The 15,226-nt window shown below is 42.5% G+C and overlaps 1 long non-coding RNA gene across 2 annotated transcripts in view; it reads left to right on the top strand.

Annotated features, from left to right (window-relative positions):
- The window catches only part of LOC114013786 (uncharacterized), a 31,325-nt gene extending 18,312 nt beyond the window's left edge, over positions 1-13,013 (top strand). Inside the window, exons 6-7 of one of the 2 annotated variants that reach the window (XR_003556970.2) lie at positions 176-2,912; positions 3,019-13,013. This is a non-coding gene — a long non-coding RNA (uncharacterized LOC114013786). Of the gene's footprint in view, positions 1-175 lie in introns of both variants that reach the window. The other variant, XR_003556969.2, reaches the window with a different exon arrangement.
- Positions 13,014-15,226: the final 2,213 nt, after the last annotated feature.

Below are 15,226 nucleotides of genomic sequence, written 5' to 3' on the forward strand. Positions count from 1 at the left end.
AACACGATAGGAGGAGGAAATGAAATGACAAACCAAAGAAAAAACATTGTTAGTGATTTACGCTGCATGGTTCAATATGCCCATGGAAGAACGTGCATGTTCTTTTTCTGTTTTCACTAGCTCATGCTGTTGATGCTGGAAATCTCTCTTCCCCCCCCCCCCCCCCCCTCCCCAGGGAGGACATATGCCTGTAGGTCAAGTAAAGAGAGTCTGAAGAACAACTAGATCAACAAGGAAGCCACACAGAAGCAGAAACAGAAACCTGAATCAATAATCAGTCAAGCCCATCAATTATGCAACTCATTTTGTACTGATGTAAGTAGATGCTTAATTCTGAAGCAACTTGTACCTGGGGAAAAGGAGTGGAAGAGACTGTTACATCCCCATAGACAGCAGCTAACGCAGAGCATGACAACAGTGAAGAGATGGAGCACGCGAGAGATGCAAAACCGCTGTCTAAAAGTCAGGAGCGGTGGAGATATCCAAAGAGAGGAGAATATGGACCTCAGGAGAAGAAATTCTTTTAGAAGCATATACATATCTGAATTTGACCCATCTTTATATCAGGTGAGGGATCTGATCTAAAAGGACATTTCTGTGACAAAGAGTGGAAAGTTGTCATCAGGCCATGGAGAAATCTCTTCAATTCCATGTTGGAATTCAGGAACAGAGGAATGAAAGATCAAACTAGCTCACATGCTGCACCTCTTAAAGCAGCTTTTTTTTCAAAAATAGAAATAATATCTGATCTCACCCTTAAAAAAAAACCAAAACAAAAAAAAACCAAAAACCCTTGTACAGAAAGTTAAAAAAAGTCCTGGATCGGATTCTGTGGTCAGTAGCTCAAGTGGCTTAGTATGATCAAAACTCCAGTCAAGTTTTTTTGGAAGAGTTCAGATTCCTCCATGTATATGCCTGTGCTGGAGCTGTTGCAGCATGACAAACAGCCAGCCAGCAGCAGCCAACATTATGAGACAGCTGCCATGGAGGGCAATGACAGCCCACTGTGGGGTGGAATTCCAGCTGAACCACAGCGCATCGCCATCGCTGGAGGATTAATTACATTATGTCAAGGTAAGCATGAAACATCATAACAAATTCTAGATACTATTTCAGAGAAAGAGACTTCAAAGAGTTCCTGGCTTCAGACCACCTTGGTCTAAGCTCTGTCTCTGGTAGCCTTCTATATGAGATGCACGTAAGATAGATAGATGATACATATATACATACATACATACATATATACATACATACAGGGCTTGCAGCACCAGTCCACGGTCTCTGACCATCTCCTTGTGAGTCCAGAAAGGCAAACAGCATTTGAACAGGCAGCAGCCTGGCAGCTAATAAACAGCACATTACGCTGCATCTCATAAATCTCCATGAAGTTCATTTATTCTTTTCTGAGAATGAATAACTAATGTGAAGCCTCTTCTTGCCAGTTATTGTAGCAGTACACAAAGTGATTTAGATGTGGAAGCTGCTATTAATAGCAGCAAACAAGCTACTAATTGGGTGGTTATATAATGGCAATGTTATGAAACCTAGTTTGGGTTTGACACCTTCTGTTTTCTAAAAACAACATTAAAACCCCCAAACAAATCTATGGTTGGCAACATGTAACATGAAACAAAGTCTAAATAATTACTGATCTTTCAAAACTCAAATAGGATTTAAAAGGGGGGGTGGGATATCAATTCATGTATCTGAATTCTGGCTGAAATAAGCTGGAAGTGAATCATTCCACAGATCTGCTGTTCTAAGGGCTAGTTTAAAGTGATTTTCTGTAATACCTGCCTTGCGAATAGTGACCAAAAAATCAAAGTGGCCTGTTTTGGTGATTTGTGAAATCTCTGAATTTTTTTTTTCTATTTAAAAAAATGGGCTTTGAATGAGTATGAACAGAATACAGTTTAAGGAGAAAGAATGACCAGAAATCTCTCTGTGACACACACTGATGCAAATCACGTACTAGGATTAGGCACGGAACTCGACTTTTGTAAATGACAATACACACGTACCTATGCAGTTTGACATTTTTTAAGTAACTTGGGGGGAAAAAAAAAAAGAGGGAAAAAAAAAAAAAGAGAGAGAAAGAAATGGGGTGACATTTAACAAATGTCCCCTGCCGTACAGAAGGGGAGAATATTGCACTCCATTAGGAGAGAAGCTTTTATCTGGGGTGGCCCTTTGCAGTGCCTCTGTGCTTGGTTATTCTGCAGGCTGGGCCTCCCTAACGCCATGTACAGCACAAGGAACTTCTCCTGATGAAACCCAGCTATTGTCCTCTAGCTGTGAGGTTATTCTCCTTTTGATACACCAAATGCTGCAGAATACAGAGTCTGTAAGCAGGAGGATCCCTCCAGAGGTCTGTGGTTATATGTGTACAGTAATATTTAAAGAGATGAAAATTCTTGATCAAGACCACACAGCTCCAGTGCCTCTTGGTTTAATCTCTGCCCGTGAAGTTACCTCTCAACATGCATGGTGCCAGCAATTGTTTGATCAGCATTACCTGTAACCTTTTGCTGCCAGGGTAATCAAGGCTGCCACTCCAGAACTGCCTCCTTAATGACGGAACCCAGGATTCTCAGACAAGCAATCTCATGAACACTTCAGCTACCTACAAACACATAATAACCTCATGTTTGCGCAGAAAAAGATGTGAAGTTGCTTCCAGCTGAGCCACCTCTTACATTTCCAGAGGCAATGAGAGTGGGAGAAGCAGCGTGGGAGGGAAGCAGGGTGCGGTGGCAGCATCATGACCTGCACGTAAAGGAATTTATCCCCTGACACAGAGTGAGTATAGCAGCATGTGCTGTCCCGCAGGAGCCAGACACAGCCTACGTACACACAGCTATATGCAACCATCGCATGGATTGCCTCCGTCATCTGCAGCAGTTTTGCAACTGGTAGGATATTTTGGGTTATTCTCTTTTTAATTGCTTTTTATCTGGCAACAGCTACTATACTCAGGCACGCTGACTCCACATTATTTTCCACTCCTTGTCATTTTAGATTGTCTAGGTGATGATAAAAACCTTGACTTACCCAGCGCAGTGTTGGGAAGGGTTCATACCAATAAAGGAAAGGCTACTTCAGTTCCTTCATTGTTAAAGCACCCAGAGGAAGCAGCTGAAGGGCTTACAGAGATTGGATGTACAACATCCCAGCACCACAGTAATTACAGCAAGCACGCCTAAAAAGCTGTGATAACTTAGGATTCAGCAACTGTTGAAAGGAACAAGACATTGTAGAAACCAAGCAGGAATTTGGGTGGTCCAGATGTCTTCCACATGTATCCAGTTAATTATTGAGAACTAGAATCTCTTGTCCATTATATCTGTGTGTGTACATCTATATCAGTATGCATAAATATATAGATAGAGATATATTTATGTTTAAACAAATATTTCCGGACTATTAATCTATTCATTAGAATATTTTGCAATCACGATGTGGCAAATAATACCAGAATCTTCTCCTACAATAAAGTATGGGCATGCTTTCCTACACCCACACATCAGATGAAATGATTTTTCTCTTGAATGCATCTTTTTGCTAATAGTATAGTTTTTCTGCATTGTTACTGCTCTTCCTTAATGTCACTTGCATGAGAAGGAAGAGGGATATAGCAGTTCCTCTGAGAAGTAACGCTATTTCATGTTTCTGTTGTGGTAGTATCGAAGGGTTCCAATAGGGGACAAACTTACTTTGTCACCCATCTCACTGTAGGACAGAGTTTATCAGACCTGCAAAGTTCACCCATACTCCTATGATTTCTTAATTCTCGATTACCTTGAATTTATACTGGTATAAATGTATTCTTTTACAATACCTCAAAAACTTTTAAAATACTTTAAATGCTGTCTAAATCTTTCAATGCTGTTTACATCGTAAATACCTTAAAATATTTGAAAGTTACCTTTAAATGTTGTTTAAATATGGGATTTTTTTTCCTATGTCTGATGTCATTTTTTCCGCTCCGTTAGTGTTTTTTCCACTCTGCATTGCAGCCTGCAGTGATAGCACATCGAGCTACAACTTCTCTCTGTATGTACTACCGAACCCTGGTTTTCCCAGGGTATGGCAAGCCAAGCCTTCTCGCTGGTGAATGCATGGAATTATTGTCTGTCTGTTGCCTATTAGTATCCGTTACCATTTCCTGCTGGGTTTATATATACTTCGTTTCATGTGTCGATCATATTTTAATTGATTTCTGGCATTTTATGGCCAAAATTTATGAGAGAGGTGAATGGACCAGTGATTTCCAACGATAATTTTGTAGCCAGGTTACTTGTTTGCACAGAGCGCGAGGGAGGTTGGTTGTGACACCGCTCAGATGCTATTTTGGGAACCTAGCTTACAGAGTGTTAAAATCCCAGACTGTTCCTGGGCCGTCTGGTACTGTGGTTCAAAAGAAGGAACACTTAGCTAGGCCGTGACTACGGCTGGGACAGAAGAGCCTTCCAGGGTGAGTAAGCTATTTAGGTGCTCTTTTCTCCTTTGTGGTACTTAGCAGTGGAAGATGGAATCACAGAGGAAAAACATGAGCTGAAGGAAAGATGGTTTTCCCATGGAAGCTACTTCTCTGCAGGATACCATCCAGGAAATACCATTTTTTGTTTTCCTCTGGATTTTACCAGGCATTTTATTTTATTTTATTTTATTATTTTAATTTTAATAAATAGAAAGACAATTCTGAATCAGAAAGATTCCCTAGATAGAAGTCAGGATAGGGAAGGAGCTTACCTCCAGTGTCAGCTGGAGGAGATGGTGTTGAACATCCACACAGTGTAAGTGAGGGGGGAAAACAGACTGTACACGAGTAATTCCTGTTGATCTTAAACTATCAAGATCTTGCAGTACAGACTGCGGCTATCACTGCACTTCTGGTACTGTTCTGTGCCAATAACCAGTACTATGAGTGTGGTAAAATGTAGTCAGGGAAGCAAAAATAGATAAAATTAAGATAGTTAATTAATTCTGGTGACTAAGGTGTTAAATCTGTATTTACAGACAAAATAACTAGTAAAGGTATACATACAGCATAGATGAAAACATTGCATATGTCTAATCATTACTTGGGGTATGAATCACACTATATTTCATAATAATTACTATAAAAATAGCTACTTGAGCCAAAACTTAGATACAATTAAGGAGATTAATCTAATTCAGCAGGTTTCCATGCCCTGTATTGGCCATCAATGTTGCTTGAAATAAAAATGATAGTAGCACATCCATCATATTTCAAAGTTCCAAAAGAAAACTAGTGGTCCAAGTTTGAAAAAATCTATCTTCTTATTTAGACAAGTTATTTAGTGCCAACACATTGAAAGGAAGATGGTGCTGCAAAGCTGATACAGACCCAGGCTGAGTTAAAGTTCCTTCCTGCAACGCAGTATTTCCGAAAGCTACTTGAAACAGCTTTGTTCGCTGGAATAACGGAACCAAGGGGTGTCCATCCCACCTGAACCTGGTGAGCCACAGCCTCTGAGCACTCAGATGGTGCTGTGCAGGTACGTATGTGCCCTGAGACAGTAGCTGTTGGATCCGGTTACTGGTTTATTGTTTGCTCTTTCCAAACAGTCTTCTAATAAAGCTGCCCGTTAATCCTGGCTGCAGCAGAGCTCATGTATGGCATTGACTTCAGGTTAAAGTCACCCTTTTTTTGCTCCATCCAACGAAGGGCCGCTGCACGGGAGCTGCTCTTGTCCCTCCCGGCATGGACTGTGTTTGAATGGCTGTAAGGGAAGGGCCTGCCTGCCTTCACTCCTTCCATGAACTGCCCACGCTGCTTCGGAATAGCAAAGGTGAGCAGAAAAAAGGATACTGAAATTGCTGATTGTGCCCCTAGCCTGGGGATTCTCTCATTTGGTCAAATGTCCCACTGTGAAATGTCTCTCTGCATTTCAGGCAAGGGGATGGTGAAAGGCTAGGCTGGAGAAGACACTGGCCCACAGTTGAACCAAATGTCAGAAAGACACAAACTCTTTGCACTTCAATGTATATCCAGAGGGAACGTAAGCAGAGAGCTGACAGGTTCCTCTTTAATTCCCTCAATAAACAGAGAACAGTAAAGAGCTTTATAGTAGCCCTTTGTACTGTAAAAGCAAGGAAAACAAGCGACAGGACAAGAGGGAACGGCCCCAGGCTGCGCCAGGGCAGGTTTAGGCTGGATATCAGGGAAAAATGTCTTCAGGGAAAGGGTGGCCCGGCACGGGCACAGGCTGCCCGGGGAGGGGGCGGCATCACCATCCCTGGAGTATTTACAAGACGTGTAAATGCAGCATTTAGGGACACAGTTTAGTGGTGGGCCTGGCAGTGCTGGGTTAGTGGTTTAACTTGATCTCAAAGGTCTTTTCCAACTGAAATGATGCTGTGATTCTATGTTACATAGAACTGAAACACTGCGGTCACATTCACAGCTGTGCCTTTATCAAGATCTTTTGCACTACAACAACACACGTTCTGTGGAGCTCAAGATAACATGGTAAAGGAAATGTTGGGAAATGCTAGCACTCTTGCAAATGATTAAAACAAAAACAAAAAGGAAGAAAAAAGGGGTTTCTTGTATTACCGATGTACATTTTGCAAAGCAATTCCACTTGAAAAGAAACCAAAACTTCCCTTATTCAAATAGTTTTGCTCCAGTGAACTGATTTAGACAATTTGCACTTTATTCAAGGAATTGCTTTTACTTGATATTTTTTGGCCAGTAAATAAGAATGTATTTTTCCTCTGAGTATTCTGGAGTACGCTGAGTGTAATTGGGAAGACGTAAGAAATGGCATTGTGACAAAGTTACTACCCCACAGGCTAGCTGTTTGGAAGTTGTACATCTCTTTGTTCTTATTTCCTGTCATTTTTCTCTTACTATTAGCACTCCCTGCTGTCTAGGTCATGAAATCAGTTTCTGCGTTTCTCCTCTACTTAAATGTAAAGCCTCCCCGAGTCTTACAACTGTGTTTTTCTCAGAAGTCAGCCTTCTTCCCAGTCAACACTAGTGTCTTGACACTAGCCTGTGCTCTGGTTCTTTCAAGACCTTTCCCTTTTCTGACCAAACCTTTTCTCCCCTCTTTGGTTCAATCTGTCCAAACTATTGCCATCAAAATATTTCCCTTTTCTCACCACTCTGAGAATGCTCCCCTCCTTCTAAAATCTCAGCATTGACTTATTTCCCCCTTAAAATTCAAGTCTGCCTCTTTTCTCAGCTCCGTTACTGCTTGGTTCTGATCTCTGCTCCTCTTGGAAAGCCTTTTCATCTCCAGTGCTGGGAATGCCTGTGTTTGGGAAGCAGGGGACGTTGTTATTAATTTCCTTCTTAAACTTTCCTCATCAAAAGGATGTTCTGAATCTAAAATGTACGCAGATGACATTACTTTGAGTCTTCTCCCTCATTAGTTGTAGGAAATGCCTGAAAATATTTACAAAACAATCACCAAAAAGCATTCAGAATGCAGATTCAGCACAACTTAAATGCATGCTATTTCTACTACCTTTCTAATATTTATATATTTTTCTACATTTCTACTATAAATGAAGAGATGTCTTAAATTGTTATTATATATCCTTGGCTTTCAGTCCCTGGTTAGACCAGCCAGGGTTTGCTCCTTGTCATAACTGGTGATAATATCGAGCAGGCTTTTGGGTGACTTAGGAATAACTGAAGCACATCGCATTATTCCCATTCCTTTTCACTGCCTCTCCCTGTCCTAGTTGTTACAGGAGCTGTGACACTGGATTCATAAGCCCAGCACACAGTCACACTGGGTTTGTAGCATTCTGGAGTTGTGTGTCTTCTCGGTGGCTTTGTGGAGCTTGTGTAAGGCAAGGGGAGCACAGCAGACAAGTGAATGCAGGCTCCTGTGTTTTCTACTTTAGTAGACCTGTGAGCTTCTATCGAGTATGTTAGCCAAGATCATAGTTAATTCACAGTCTTGATGATACTGAAGTTTTCATAGCCAGAATTTCCAGATGCATATACTTCTCTTGAATTTACATGACAAGGTAACATTAAAATGAGACCTCTTACCACGCCAGAGAAATGCATGTATTTCTCAGAGTCTGTCACCACTGAACCAGAAGTAACTAACCGCTGGGAACTCTGGAAGGAGATATATTTATCTTTTCTGAGTCATCCGATCATACAGGGCTCAAGGCTGGTGCTAAAACTTCCAGAAACATTTGGAAAGCAACCACAGAAGTCCATCAGTCAAAGAGCCCCCTCGAAGAGTGGCAGAAGGAAGCTAGAGAGGTGCGTCGGAGCCAGCACTCCGCTGTCAGGATGTCCCTTCTCCACTCCTTCGGCTCCTGTCACACATGCCACCTTCTCTGGCATACCACCTCCTAAATCAGGGGGCTTTTTGCTCACACTTCGTGGGCCTGACCCCTCCTGAAACTCCACAAGTTAGGTTGCAATGACCCTAAAGCTGCGTCTCACTTTAATGCTTGATCTGCTTATTTTTGTCAATGCTAGTTTCCCTGAAGTAGTTCAACTGCTCCTACATGTGAAATGAGCATTGTGGGGAACAGATCTATACCCCTGTCCAGACAAGATTTCATGAGCAGTTTTCCAAAAGTAACTTTATTTTCTGGAGTCTGATCAGGTGAGTTTTGTTGGTTTTCTTCCTTTACCTTTCCTTGGCAGGAGCTTTGTCAACGTGATGAATCTCCCTGGCATCTTACCTAAGGCTGATTCTTCCATGTTGGAGATCTCTTTCCCATTTCTCCTCAAAGGAGAGTGGGGAGGAATTTAATGAGGTCTGGGTCTATATGAGTTCCAGAGAAATTTGTAACAGTTATGTCTGTATTTGTCACATCTGTACTTCAGACCAGAGCAGTTTTTTGTTAATGTTGGCAGCTCTGAACAAAGAAAGTCTTAAAATTTATTAAATGTAAACTATGTTAGCCAGCTGATGGGGAGGAAAATCCAGACCACTTTCATGGCACCTTGGAATCATTCAATTTTAATTCTTGAAATTAACATCAAAGATATTTTTGCTGTATGGAAAATTTTCATAATTTGATTTCTTTTTTTATGCTTATCTGTTCGTCACTGTACTGGCTAACTGCAGCCTACCTGTGCCTATGTGTGCGCACCCCAAGGTATAGTTTCCTCTTGTTGTACATAGCAAATACAGATAAGAAGTTTACAGCCTAGGGAGGTCTTACAGAATTCAGTCTGGGGGCTCTTGTGGCTCTAGTGCCCAGGAAAAAAAAAAGCGTAGTCTGGGAAAATCTTTTTGGTCTTCTCCTACGAAATGACTTTTGAGGTTGAGCAGTAATCTTGGCAGACTGTAAGCTAGCGTGCCTGCCTAAGGATATTTACAGCTCACCTTGTCTGAGCTGTTACCTTTATCATGTCCACCAGGTGATCTGCTGAAAAAAGAATCCCATTACCTTTAGTAGCTGCTGGAATGAGTCCTTAGTCAGCTCAGAGTAAGGTTGACCAGTAACCACTGGTCTTCCCTTAGATCTGAAGACTCAAAATGTTATTGCTTAGAGCAGTGATGTTTGCCGACTTTGTCACTGAATCCTGAATTTGGCATCCCATTGACATGGTTTCAGTCAGTAAGTGCCTAAAACAGCAGCCTTCCGCATGCTTTTCTGGGCTATGCTCTTCCCTCTCACCTTCCAGTCTTTGCTCCATCCACAAATTCATTCACAGCTTGAATATTTTTTTTAAATAATATCTATCATTCAAATCGATTATGCAAGTCACTGGCAAAAGGTATAATCGTTGCAGTGTTGCTGACTCCACTACTTGCTTGTAAGAAGCTGCTGTGTAAATATTGTAGTATTTTGTTTGGTAGGAATTAATACAAATCACTCAGCTCAAAATTAAAGCAAAACCAGGACAAGCGTATTAAAAAATCGCTCTCTTCAAAAGCATTATTTTAAAGGAACATTCTTAATTAAAAATACCTTCAAATAAAAAAGAAGGAAAATGTTTTACTTAAAATTCTGAGATGAAACTTGGATCTTATTAGAGCATTTCTGTTTCCTTTCCAATGCAAACAAATTAAAACATCTCAGTTTTGCTAAGCCTGTATTTTTGTCCCTGGCATGCACACACAAAAAGCTTAAACACCCCCCACCCCCCCCCCCAAACGCATGAATTTTTCACCTAGTTCTCCCTGTAATGCTTCTAGAGGTAGGAGTTAAATGGCCAGCAATGCCTTCTAGTCTGTCAAGGGTAATGCTTTTTTAGGCCAGAGAGGTTTTGTTCTCCTGCATACCAAGAGCGTGACAGAATCACTGAGCTATCAAATCAGTTATTCTGCCAACATCTTTCTGGTTCACTGAAGAGTAAATTAATCCTACGTAAGAGTGCTCCATCAGGAGAGTAAGAGCAAGCACACACACTGCCATAGTCAGGTAGTAAGGTGCTTGCCAGAAGTGTAAATAATGGATAAATAATTAATTTTCTTTGGGGAACCATCAAGGATCTACTTCTCTGAGTGCTTATGCAGACATGGTGGAACAACTGCAGCAAGGGACTGAGCAAGAGAACTTCTCCATGGAAAGAAAACAAGCCCTAGGGCAGGTTGCTCAGCAGCTCCACCACTGCTCTTATGTCTCACTGGAGACATGGGGTGTCTGGGAATGGCACCGGTTTCTGGCATTAGCACTGAGCAGGAGGTGTTTGGGAGGAGCTGCTCCAGCACGAGACGTTAGGACACACCTTAGGTCACCATCATCCACTTGGGAATGAGAAGCTGCAAGGACTGAGTCTCTGGCATGCCGACTAGGTGGTGTTACCAGTGCTTCTGGTGTCATGCACCCACACCCCACCCCACCCCTCCATCCCCAGCTTTACTTAGGAAAGTCCAGCAGTTCCAATGAGCAAACAAAAGAGAGGGACAGTGTATGGTGCAACAGATAACCCAGTACTGGCCTGAAATCTGTTGCCTCCAGTTCAAACTGTTACAATGAACTGTAAGCCCATGTTGCCTTCTGTGTGATTTCTCACAGTTGATCCTTCTTTTATCCTGTTCTTACATCTTTCATTGTTTCCACATACCTGTTTGATCTTTCATTGACTAACCTCTCTCCATTTTTCCTGCTGTCTTCAGATGCTCGTTTTTCTATTGAAAAACATTCACATTGATTATTTCTGTTTCTGAGCCCAACAACTGTTTTACTTTCTTTCAATTTCCCTTTACTTACTCCTTTTCTTGAGAAAAAGTTTTCTCCCTTTGTTCCCTGCCTTCTTCATTTGTTATGTTTCTGTTATTCTCCATTCCAGTTACAAAACTCATTTACTCTCTGTCTCTCTTCTCATCTCACTACACAAGCCCCGTAACTTCAGCAGCCCCAGGTTTGTCGGTCTAATTTCCCCTTTCCATCTGCTGTCTAACACCTCTCCCTTCCTCCCACACAGCACTCTTTTCCCTTTCTGTTTCTGGTTTGACATCTCTCCTCTGACTTCTCCATTGTACTCCTCCCCACCGCTCTCCCTGCTGATGGTGCCAGCAGAAACGTTTAGCGTTGGTGCATTACCCCATAGATCTCCACTTCCTTCCCCTCCCTGATGCTCCTTAGACCAAGCCCACGACCCCCTCGTCCGGTTCAGGCATGCTTGCCATGCATTATCAGCGCAAGCCTCCATGGAAAAACAACAGTACTTTGAACATGCTGTGAAGGAGGCATTTGGATCACACTTTAAATCAACAAGATGGGGGTATTTTATTGATCACATTGCAGTTTTTCAGCTTTACTGCAGTGATGTACCTGTAATTGCTCCAGTGTTTTTGATCAGTTGCCCCAAGGCAATAAGCGCTTTGCCACAAGAATATGTGTGACCTTGGGAAGGCCCAAGGATTTCTGTTCAAGACCGTCTGGTCGTAAAGCAAGTATTTATCGAAATCTAAGATTACTCAGGTTTTCAGGCCATTTTCTGTCTAGACCTCTGCTGCAAATGGCTGTTGCATTTGCTCACAAACTAAATAGACAATATTCCTAGCAGTACTCATAATGAGAAGTCTACATGAGTGACCTTTTGAAAACTCTTGACTCCTTCAAAATGTAAGCAAATTGAAAATATCTATTTGCAAGACCAGAAATAAAATGAAAACCTCACTTTGGCTATCTAAAAATAAAGCCATATAAAGCAAAGACCTTGCTGGATAGCAAACTCTTAAAATAAATACAATTTCCTTTGCCACAATAAATGTTGTTTCAGATTCTGAAGTTGAATACATAACTCATTCCACTGAGCTGTAACATTTTGTTAAACTGCAGGAACTTCAGAGGAACAGCTCTTCAGTTTCATAAAGACTTGCACTGCCTGCTGCTCTCTTAAATAAAACACTTCTGGGGAAATGTGCCCCAGGATGGTTTTGAAGCCTTTTTTTAGTTCATTATTGAGATCTGACTTTCTGCATCCATTAGATCAGGGGTCCTCAAACTTTTTAACCAGGGGGCCGGCGTGCGGATGAAGTGGCAGGCAGTCATCTGCGGCTGCTTGGTTCCCCGCCCCAGCCCCCGGCAGGGGGGGGGCGGGGGGGGGTCTGTAAATACCGGGGGCCGGATTGAGGACCCTGGGGGGCCGTATCCAGCCCACAAGCCCTAGTTTGATGATCCCTGCACTAGATCAACCACAGATTAATTGTTTCTGTGGCCTTAATAGAAACGTGAAGGTCTAACCAGCTTTTAGAAGTTAACCTAGCAGGCCAGGTCCTTGGCTGCCATTCTGGCTGCTTTGGTCTGCTCAGGAAGAATTTGGAAAATGTATGGAGTGCTTAAACGGCAGCTACAAATTGTGGTTTTGTTTCAGCTCAAGAGTGAACTACATTTAAGAGATGATTGTGGTAAAAAGAAAAAAAAACTCTAAACTGAAGTGTTTCCAAGCTATTTATCACTTCCCTAGTGTCTCTCCTTGTGGAAATTCTCCAAGACTTACGATACTGATCTTGTAAACAGTTATTTTCTATTTTCTTTCCTTAGCTCCTGTAATAAAAGTCATGCTTGATATTTCTGTCAGAACTCCTTGGCCCTTCTTGGACTTCCCCCCCCCCCCCAACTGAGAAATGGGAAAAAAATAAAAATTAATTCTTTTTTTATGAAATCTGAGTTTGGATCATGCATCCTTATAATGTCATTTAAAACCCAACAACAACAACAGCAAGAAAAAAAGAGTAACTTTAATAATTTCTTCTAAAAATGTTATTATTATATAACAAATGTATGGCACAGTACGAACAGATACTTTGGCCAAATGCTTGTTGTCAGAACATACTAGTAAGAAACAATGACATAGGACAGGGGAATATGTTTAATTTTTTAATGTCTATGTGCATATAGATAAGGAACCCAGCAGACAGGCCCCCATAAATACGCACAATCATCAGACCACTCTGGGGTTTTGGTACTGCTGATTGCGTTATTTATGCAGATATATACAAAATTATGCAGAACTCGCATGTTATATTTTTGTTAGAGGGAACTAAAAAATATGCTACCATTCTGCATACTTTTAAAGGCACATTCCCTTCACTGGTCTGAGAACAGATTAATTCTTGCTTCTGTGTAAATTTGCTGGTCTAAATTGAAACATCCTCCAGTCTTTTCGTACTCGCACTGCTGCACATAATGTTTCCCTGGAGAGGAACTTACCAAGTAAACGCTTTGTACTTGCTCACAAGTTTCAAAGGCTTCCTCTGCTGCTGCCTTTATGCTGCAACTTTAGTGATTGTATGAGGTGCAGCTGCCTCACCCAGAGGAAAACTAGCCCTGTACACAGGCTTACGCATTCACATAGTACACGCACAGGCTTTTGCGTTAAGTTTAGGGAAGAGTCGGTGGGTTTTTTTAACTCTTCCTACAAGATCACAGCTCTGGAGCCCAATTCTAGAAACTGGGGCTTTACAGTAAAAGAAACCTTTGTGGATGTATTTTGTATGCAATGTCTGGTCACATATCAGAATAAGGATTTAGGTGCTTTAGGCTGCCTACTCATACTTGAGCTATATGCTGCCTTTTTTAGTGAAGCTCCCGTTGTACCACAAACTCACATAGTCAACACTTCAAATGCTTAAAGCACTGTGCGGATGTTAATTTAACTCATTACTTATATCACCACCGCTTAGTTTATCAGAAAGGAATAAAACCGAAATGATAAAACTTGCCCAAAGTGAAGCAAATAACCATTGGCAAAACCTAGGCCAGAAATAAGAGTGAAGTTACGGAGACACTGGTGGCATATATAATATACACTTGAAAAGCTTTTTAAAGAAAAAAGTTGGGCAATAGAGAGTTTTGGTTTTGAAAGCTGTTATAGCTCCAAAAACTAGCATTTTGTCATTTGCCACTCTAGTATTTCAGAAGGAAATTTTATGGATAAGCCAAATGTAAACATACACACATTTTTCACTTCCACCCCCCAAATTCCACCACACAAACACTTTATTTAACAGCATTTTTGGTATTGCTTTCAGAACATTAAAACAATTACATTCTGAAGGCTTCAAAATCAAACACATTTAAAGTATCTTGCAGAATTCTCTCTTAAACGTCAGCACAGTGCAGAGGCCTGGTAGCCCCCGACACGGTGTACATTTGTGGGCTGGGATGATGCGGTTGCGTGCTATTTTAACAGACAAGCCTGCCCTTATTTGGGACAGAAATTAGCCCAAGGTCAAAGAACTGAGACAGCTGTTTACTATTGCATTTTATCTTCATCACCGCACACGTGCTCCCTGCTCTGTGCTCCCAACTCTTCCCATCTATCCGTGCAGTACATCCAGCGCTGCTCTTCTGCCCTGGCGGGGCCAGTGTGCCACGCACCCCTGCAGCACCCCTGGCTAAACGTCTCCTCGAAGCTCTGGCCAACGTCTACATCTCGACGACTCTCCGAGCTGCCGTCGCCTCCAGGGACACCCACTTTCAGCGACCCCCCTTGTGCTGCTCCCGCTTTTCATCCCCCAGCCCGGGTGCCCCCAGCCGGAGGGTGGCCCACCGCCAGGGTGGGCTGGAGCTGCCACCGACAGTGCCAAGGGGCATGCAAATCCGGCTTCGCTTGGCGTGACCCTACACCATGGCACGCCACCGGGCTCACGGCAAACCGGAGGTGCGCAGCGCGCTGTCAGGGTGCTGTGTGCTGCGGCAGCCGGCTGGCCAGGCGCGGGGCGCTGCGGGGGAACGCTCCGTGCCGGCGCTGCCCGAGCGGCCGCTGCTCCCCGTCCGGGGTCCCGCCGCCGGCCTGGCCGCACCTGCGGCC

The sequence above is a fragment of the Falco peregrinus genome, chromosome 2 (genome assembly GCF_023634155.1).
Source record: "Falco peregrinus isolate bFalPer1 chromosome 2, bFalPer1.pri, whole genome shotgun sequence".
NCBI lineage: Eukaryota > Metazoa > Chordata > Aves > Falconiformes > Falconidae > Falco > Falco peregrinus.